Genomic DNA, 9,060 nt, shown 5'->3' with positions numbered 1-9,060 from the left:
AATTCCTAGGAAGATTCAAAGTGTATAGATCATAAATAGGAAAAGATGTTAGATATTTTTTTTTTTTTTTACTCAACTTGTAATTAAACTCTGGAATTCATTTCCAGAGAATGTAGTGAAAGCAGATAATACAGCAGGGTTTAAAAAAAAGGTTTGGCTAATTTCCTAAAAGAGAAGTCCATAAGCCATTATTAAGATAGCTTGAGAAAAATCCACTGTTTTATTCCTACCATAAGCAGAATAAAATCTGTTGCTCTTTGGGATCTTACCAGACACTTGTGACCTGGGTTGGCTGCTGTTAGAAACAGGATACTGTGCCTTCTTTTTTTTTTTTTTTTTCTTTTGTTCTATTTTAGCTCAGGGATTTGATATACCCCTTTTCCATGGTACGACCAAAGCAATTTACATAAACTATATGTGGGTACTTTCTCTGTCTCTAGTGGGCTCATAATCAACATTTTTGTACTTGGAATTATGGAGGGGCAATCAGCTGAGGCACCCCCATTTTCAAGTAAAGATAACCTGGGAACACTTGCAGATATCACTAAGATAAGTTTCTGCCGCTATTTATTAATTTTTTTTGGGGGGGTGGAAACTTTCTTTTATAATAATTAAAGGGTTAAAGTGAGTTGATACTTATATAATTTTGATTTTTCTACTTTAAGTTTGCACAGAGCAATGTTTGAATTTAATTATTATTTATATACAGGGTGATAATATGTGATGTTTGTGGGTAAACCCTGCAGTGTGCTTTTGGGTACACAACGACTGTGGACATACCCAGGTGAACTCCTTAATTATTGAAAGGAGGTTCCCATGAACTGATTAATAACCCTTTATGAATTAATCCCAGCTAATGTAATTCTGGGTGCAGGGCTGTGCATGTTAAAATAGAGAAGGAGGAGCTGGTCTTTCAGAGTAGGGTTAAGTAACTTGCCCGTGATCACAAGGAACTATTCTATTTTATTGATTACCTTTAAAGGTGGACTAACACAGCTTCCACAAAATTTTATGCAAAGTGTATAGAACAATTCATAACAAAAGCTAGATATATGGATAAGAGAGAGATGTGTCCCCAGAGCTCGTTGGGGCTTTCCAAAACCTGGAGAAACTGCCAGGTTTTGGAAAGTCCATCTGGGAATCCGGACAATCCTCTGAAAAAGGACATGTCTGGGTTTCCCGTGTCAGTCTTGTGAGACTGCTGCTGGAGGTCCTGTCAGCCTTGTTGAGGTTGGAGTTGGCATGGGCAGGAGCAACTGGATCACCCCTGCCACATCTAGGCCACTAAATCAGTAGTTCCAATCCCTTTTTTTTTTTTTTTTTTTGTTAAATTCTGCTTTTTATTTTCAACAGCTCATACAAATACAAGATACTCATTCAGATCCTTTGTGCTTCCTGCAGGCTTTGGTTGGGTCTCACAGTTAGAAGTAATACTTGTTTCTAGTTTTACTCCAATCGGGGAAAGAAAACTTCAGAATTAGGTAAGTTTAATACTCAGCTTTTTGTAAATTCAAGGGGACTAGAACTCCTTTTTAGTAAGGCCATCACGCATATAATGGGCAAACTCCAGGATTGGATTAGTCTGTTTGGTTGACTCAGAATAATTTGGCATGCACTGGGAAGGAGGCCTAAGACTCCGATTAACCCAGGTGCTTAAGGCCCCTCCTAAGGGAGAGGCCTTATGTATCTGAGTCAGTCAGGGCCTTAGGGTCCTCTCCAGTGTATCCCAGAATGCACCAGGAAGGGTAAGGCCCACCATTTTGGAGTGTCTGATCTGCTGGTTGGAGGGTGTAAGCATCCCTCCAGCTGGACTTTCTTCTTACAGGTACGGGGGTTGGAGGGATTGTTGGGGTAGACTTAGGGGTGTTGGTTTTTTTCTAGCTTTAGGTGGTATTGGGAGGTTTCAGGTTGATGGGGCATTGGCAGTTCTGGGGGGATCAGGGGTTCAGGGGGTGGCAGCAGGAGGGAGTGGACATCCCTCCTACCAGTCTTCAACAGGGGTTGGGGGTTAAGGGGCATCTCTCCTGCCCAGCTGTTTTTTTGGGGGGGCAGGGGCTCGGAGGCAGGAAGGAGTGGGCATCCCTCCTGCCAATTTTGGCGGGACTTGTGGGGGAGGTCCCCTGCCACAGCGGCTCAGCTGATCACGGCAGGGGGATTTCCTTGTCGCAATCAACTCAGCGGCCATGTCTATTTGAAATGTAGGCTAGCACCTGTCATGGCCTTAGGGAGATGCTTAGGGCCACGTCTGAGCAAAAGCATGCCCACGCTTATGTTCGGCCTTGGGCGAGCTTAAGTTTCCTGACACGTTTCCCTCAACCACAATAAATGCCTACAGAGTACACAGCCTGCCTTGGGTTTTTTAAAAAAACAAACAAACATGTATCCCGATTGGCTGCTAGACAGTGGTAGGATGCCTACCACTGCCTACAATTAGGATGCTCATTTATAGAATCAGCCCCTAACAGCTTAACATGCTTTTGTGGGGGGAAAAAAGCCCTTATATTTGATCTTCCCAGTCCTCAAATTTAAATAAGTAATAAAGGCTGGAGCTCTTACTCACCCTCAGAATAACATGAATAAAAATGAAATATGGCCCGGATTCACTAAGGGCACGGATTGGATCCGATCCGTGTCCCGGGGGGCTGATTCACGAATCGCCCTCATGCAAATGAGGGCAATCGGAATCACGCCCCCCAACCTATGCACAGACCATCTGTAGATGGTCTGCGCAAGCTTAAAGAGCAGTGACTTTTTTTTTCTCTAACTTTTAACTTTTTAAACTAAAACAAGAGGGCACTCAAAAAAATTGAAAGGAGACAGATTCAGAACAAATGCTAGGAAATTCTTCTTCACTCAGAGGGTGGTGGATACCTGGAATGCGCTTCCAGCAGCGTGTCAGATTTTAAGAGAAAATGGGACATTCACGTGGGATCTCTAAGGGAGTAAAGTCAGGGGGGTGGGTCATTAGAGTGGGCAGACTTGATGGGCTATAGCCCTTTTCTGCCGTCATATTCTATGTTTCTATGTTTCCAGAGGAGGTGGTAGAGCAGAGTACAATTTTGGGTTTCAAAATGGGATTGGACAATTTTCTTAAGGAAAAGGGGATTGAAGGGTATAATTAGAAGGATACTATACAGAGCAAAATGTTTTTTGAGTAAAGGATCACTTACAGGTCATTGACCTGGGAGGGCCGCCACGGGAGCGGACTGCTGGGCATGGTTTTAACCCGCTTTAAACCCGTGGGTTAAAACCATGGGCTCGCACTGCGGGGGGAAGACTGGGGCAGAAGCAGGGCAGAGAGAGCAGGAGAGTCACGGCAGAAGCAGGGCAGTGCTCGGGGCAGAGAGCTGGAAAGTTGGGGGCAGAGAGTAGGAGATGCAGCTGGAAAGCAGTGAATAACTGGTCCCCAGCAGTCGCTTGTTTGCTGATCGGCCAGCCCAGTCGGTGTTGCAGTTTTTGGTTATTGAATCGCTGCCTGCTTACATTTGAATGCTGTTCCCCCTCATTTGCATGTGCGGATTGGAGGATGATTGGGACAGAGGTTAGTGAATTGGGTCGGAGGGAAATTGGGTCACAAAGGGGCCGCAAACCGGTAAGTACACAATTGGTTTGCTTAGTGAATCTAGCCCTATGTCCAGACAGGTGCTCTTGAGTTATAATGGATTGGTCCTTTGGTCTGTTTCCGAGGAATCTCACTTTGTAAATCCACTCCAAAGTAGAGAATGACACGGTGACAAAATTCATCACGGTTCCCATCCCCGCGGATAACCATGGGAAACCATCTTCATGTCATTCTTTAAGGAGAGAGGGAAGAATCAGAGTATGAATGGCCACAACCACTGACCCGCAAGCTTTGTTTTGAAGAATGCTGGTGAAGAACGATTGAGGTTGAAATAGACACTAGAAAATGACATGGGATTATTTCCCGCGGTTATCCGCGGGGACGGGAACGGTGATGAATTTTGTCACCGTGTCATTCTCTACTCCAAAGTACTGTAATAATCACAAACAGAAATGGAAGGACACAGCCTCTCTCTGGTTCATTATTATTGGTTGAGAGGACCTAAAGAAAGCCCTAATGTGGGCTTAGCCCACTAAAGGGGGGATTCATCAAGGGGCACAAACTGCTTAGATGTTCATTATGGGGTCGATTCTATAAACGGCATCTAAATTGGCCTAATTTCCTGGCGCCTGCCTCCAATACCCAGAGATGCCTAAGTCAACCCTATCTATTCTCCGCCCCAACCATGCCCACTTTTCAGGCAGGCGTCATTAGGAATCGCAGGGCGACTTGATTTAGGCATTGCTAGAAACCTGAATTGATCATTAAAATAATGTTTTTTTTTAAATTGGATTTTCATGGCGTGGTCAATTACTGCGCCATTTATATCAGTGAAAAACCATTAAGTTGCATGTGAACTAACCCCCCTTTTACAAAAGCGTAGCACGGGTTTTAGTGCCGGCCACGGTGGTGACAGCTGTAGCGCTCATAGACTTTGTATGAGTGAGCGTTGGAGCTGTTACCGCTTCAGCCAGCATTAAAAAAACCACACTACGATTTTATAAAAAGGGGGGTTATATTATGCATCACTAGGCATCCATGATTAAGGAGCTTAACCTAGGAATCATTTATAGGCCCTAAGTGCTCCAGTGTTAATATTTTTGGGAGTCCTGTTTGCTGAAGGAAAAATTAGCATGGGACCTGCAAGAATAAAATAGACAAAAGCCCTTTTATGAGCTGAGAGCACAGGAAAGTTCCACATTAAGATGCACTAAAGTCAGATTTTACCCCAGCTTAGCTTTTTTTAAAAACTTTATTTAGTTTTTAATGCCAACAGCTTGCCACAGCTTAGTAAAAGGACCCATTAGTTAGTTTGGAAGTACATTATAAAATCTGTTTTATAAAAATCGGTACTAAAATAGATTCTACAAGTGCTTTTGTACACAATTCAATAAATTTTAACCTTGAAAACATAACAACAAAGCTGGCTTGGAGGCTCATTGTAGATTAACACATTATACACTGCCATGCTGAAGAGTGAGCGTTGCTCTCTGAGTTTGGGATGTCACGGACATCTCATGGTGGCATATGGCAGATCACTATTTTCCCTTCAGCCAGCTGCTCAAATGAAATGTAAGCTCTTTAGGTCAGGGATTCCTTGGAGCTTCATGCCATCTGTTGTGCTGTGCCTTGGGTTAAAACGCTGTTAAAATGCCAACATAACCTCCTCTCCCCACCGCCTTTTACAAAACTATGATAGCGGCTTTTAGCATAGGCCAGCGCGCGGAATGCCCCGTGCTGCTCCCGACGCTCAAAGGAACTCTACGAGGGTTGGGAGCCCAGCGCAGAGCGTTCAGCACACCAGCCTGTGCTAAAAACCGCTATTGCAGTGTTGTAAAAAAAGGGGGGGGGGTGTTTCCTATTCTCTCCATGTGTTCCCAGTGAAGCTAAACATAGTGGAGTTTGATGTTTGCTGCCATACAGATCTGCAAAATAAAAACTTCTGGAAGAATTATGATCTCAGCATCATAAAGGCATTCATTTTTCTTTTAATTAAAGTCAAAAAGGCTGCAGACTCCACATTAGTTCAGCAAATTCAGTAAATTCTTTTAGTGACAGTTTTCACTCAGTGGTACGTCATGTCCCTTTTTCTTTTATGAGGGTTTTTTTTTGTTTTTTTTTTTTAACTGGCCACCACATCTTTTTGAGACTGTGAAGCCTTCAGAAACAAGACTAAAGAAACTGTTCTATGCGATGGTTTTGGCAGTGTTTCCTAGCCACCCATGAACTGTGGGAAAGCTGTCTCTGTTGCCTCAGCATTAAAACGCAGGGTATAAAAACATTTTCCCCCAATGTGTTTTCTGATCGTTTTCAGGCTTTATTGGGAGGGATCCTTTCAGAAATTAATAAATATAATGTTGAACACCCACAAATTTTCCTCTTTAATGTAAATCAACTTTATGTGCATTCATTGGAAGGTTTTATGTGATTGCTCTTTATGCCCACAGGCATGTTGTGCATTGGTAAGAGCTACAGTCTCAGCACCCTGAGGTTGTGGGTTCAAACCCCGCATCACTTCCTGTGACCCTGGGCAAGTCACTTAATTCTCCACTGCCCCGGGTTAGATTATGAGCCCACCGGCACAGATAGGGAAGATGTTTGAAGTACCTGTATGCAAACTGCTTTGAGTGTGGTTGTAAAGCTACAAATAGATGATATACAAGCCCCAAACTATTAGAGCATATTTTGATATTAACTCCTTTCGACTGTTAGTTCATACATTGGTCCTTAGTCAGCTGGACTTTTGTAACATCGTTCATCTTGCTGGTGCTCAAAAAAAGTCTTCAGAGACTGCTCATAATTCGGAATGCAGCAGTTAGGCTGATTTTTGAATTAAAGAAGTATGACCATGTCACCGATTTCTAACGTCGATTGCATTGGCTTCCGGTTGAAGCACGGGTTAAATTTAAGTTCGGCTGTATTTGTTTTAAGACATTAACAGGTCTAATCCCAGAGTGTCTTAGGGAATCTTTCTATATTACAAATTCCAAACATTCTAGAAAATCTCATTCACTATTTTCGTTTCCTTCTGCCAAGGTATGCAAATATAAGACATTCCAAGAACGATTGCTGTCCTTTCAGGCAGCCTCATGGATTAGGGATCTGACTCACATATTTACACTTTCAAACTTGTATCAACAATTTCGACGTGCTTTAAAGATGCATCTTTTGATAGAATCTTTCAGAAGTTAGACATTGGATGCTCATTCATTTGTATTGCTAATCTCTGTGAACCGCATAGAACTTAATGGTATTTGCGGTATACAAGTGGGTTTTTATGTTATGTTTATGTAATCTATACATGTTGCTCAGGTAGGGGATTACAAGGGGACTATAGAGGGAATGCAAAACAGATATGGGTGCTTTACGAGTTGGTTTTCTGACTAAAAACTAGATACACATCCCTATTGTGTTGGCATGAAAGACTTAGGCCTCCTTTTGTCAAGCTGCAGTAGAACATTTTAGTGGAAGATGTAAATACTCCGAGGCTCATAGGAATTGAACGAGTGTTAGAGCATTTACCTTGCCGACCCATTCTAAAATGCTCTAGCGCAGCTTTAAAAAAGGGGTCCTTAAAGAGGTAGCAGTTTGTAGTCTACAAGTATGGGTATAAATAACTAAGAGGTTCGCCCTCAAGTGGTGCCTTAACCTGTGCCTACATTGTAGTCTTGTGAGCTGTGTTGCTTGTTTGTAGCCTCTTAACTACTTGGATTTTTTTTTGTGACTTTTATGTTTGTATATTTTAAGACAGCCAAGGACCCCTGAGGAAGGCATAAGACCCCTGAGGAAGGCATTTTTATTTTGCCGAAACCCAGCCCGTGTTGGGTCATTTTTATTGTATACATTATTTGATTTCTATCCTGTGGGTCACTTGTGGATTGGATACACCCTTTGTGGATTGTTTTTATGATTATTGGTTTTAAGTTATTTGGATGCTTATTAAACTACAAACTGGTACATCCGATCTTCTGTTCCACAACCTTTTGGTTGTTTTGGTTTTTTCCATGCAAATTGGTGCACATAGACAATTTGTGTGCACAACTTAATTGTTTAACCTCATTGGCATTCACTAGACATCATACACACAACTTGGCAGGCATATTCTATAAAGTGCTGCATGTCAGTTCTACTGTAGTTTGTGAATCTGAAAATGGCACATGGCCAGGGGAGGAGCATGGGCAGATTGTGGCCGTTCCTAAAATGTATGCGCACTGGTATAAAATATGCCTGATGTGTGCACACAAGTATTTAGGCCTGGTTTTCCTTGGCCTAAATGGGTGCGCCTTGTAAGGCAGCTCGGAAGACCCGATGGCAGCTTGCAAAGATCGCTAACACTAGCGATCTTATGCAGGCTGATGAAAGGAGGTAAATTGATGCCAGGAGGCCAGGGGGGAAGCCGGTCAGAAGCACTGACACTCCCCACTCGCCCTCTAAAGCAGGAGCAGGAGCGGCAGCGGCCGGCCAGTAAGAGGCAGCGCTGCTGATCCTGCTTTAGGGGGCAAGGAGGGAGGGTCAGTGCCGAATCGGGAGGCTGATTTTTTGTTTGTTTGTTTTTGAATCGATTCGAACCGATTCACCTGAAATGAATCGGTGAATCAATTCGAATCGTGCATCAGGCAGCACTACTCACCAGCCCCCTTGCCGATTTCAGCTTCCATCCCCAGCCCCCAAGACTCACCAGCCCCCCTGCCGATTTCAGCTTCCATCCCCAGCCCCCAAGACTCACCAGCCCCCCTGCCGATTCATTTACTTATTGGACTGGATATTAAATCGCGGGGAAGAGAGGAGAAATGCGGGGAAAGAGCTAGCCAAAAATAGTATTTGCTGCTGCACGAGGTCTGCTCGCTCGCCGCTTGACTCTCCCACTCCTTTCATTTCATCTGATGTAACTTCCGGTTTCGCAAAACCGGAAGTTACATTAGATGGGAAGCGGCCGGCGGCGTGAAATAGCCAGAACTCGTCTTGCGGCTGAATCGGTGAGTCCGATTTTTAACAAAAACAAACCAATTCGAATCGATTCACCTGATTTGAATCGGGCAGCACTAGTGCATGCCTTTTATAGAATCGCACCAAGTACCATTCTAGTTGGCACCAATTTGGTGGGCATCATATATAGAACATGACCCTCGGTGGATTTGGTCTTATAAATGTACAGTTGATTATTGTTAGGCATGTTTTGCCCAAGCCATGGGCATCAGAACAGTGGAGGCCACAGGGACCATGACCTCCTCAAAGGTTGGCGGTCACTGGTTGGTTCCTGCCCACCCATCCCCATCCAGGCGCTGTACTTTTAAATCTTCGGACAGCCACCGTGCAGCGTCATAAGAACATAAGAATTGCTGCTGCTGGGTCAGACCAGTGGTCCATCCTGCCCAGCAGTCCGCTCACGCGGTGGCCCTTAGGTCAAAGACCAGCGCCCTGTTTGAGTCTAGCCTTACTTGCGTATGTTCTGTTCCAGTAGGAACTTATCCAACAATATCCTATATCCTAAAGCAAAT

The sequence above is a fragment of the Geotrypetes seraphini genome, chromosome 1 (assembly GCF_902459505.1).
Source record: "Geotrypetes seraphini chromosome 1, aGeoSer1.1, whole genome shotgun sequence".
In the NCBI taxonomy this organism is placed as follows: Eukaryota; Metazoa; Chordata; class Amphibia; order Gymnophiona; family Dermophiidae; genus Geotrypetes; species Geotrypetes seraphini.
Note: the sequence above shows the minus strand (reverse complement) of the source record.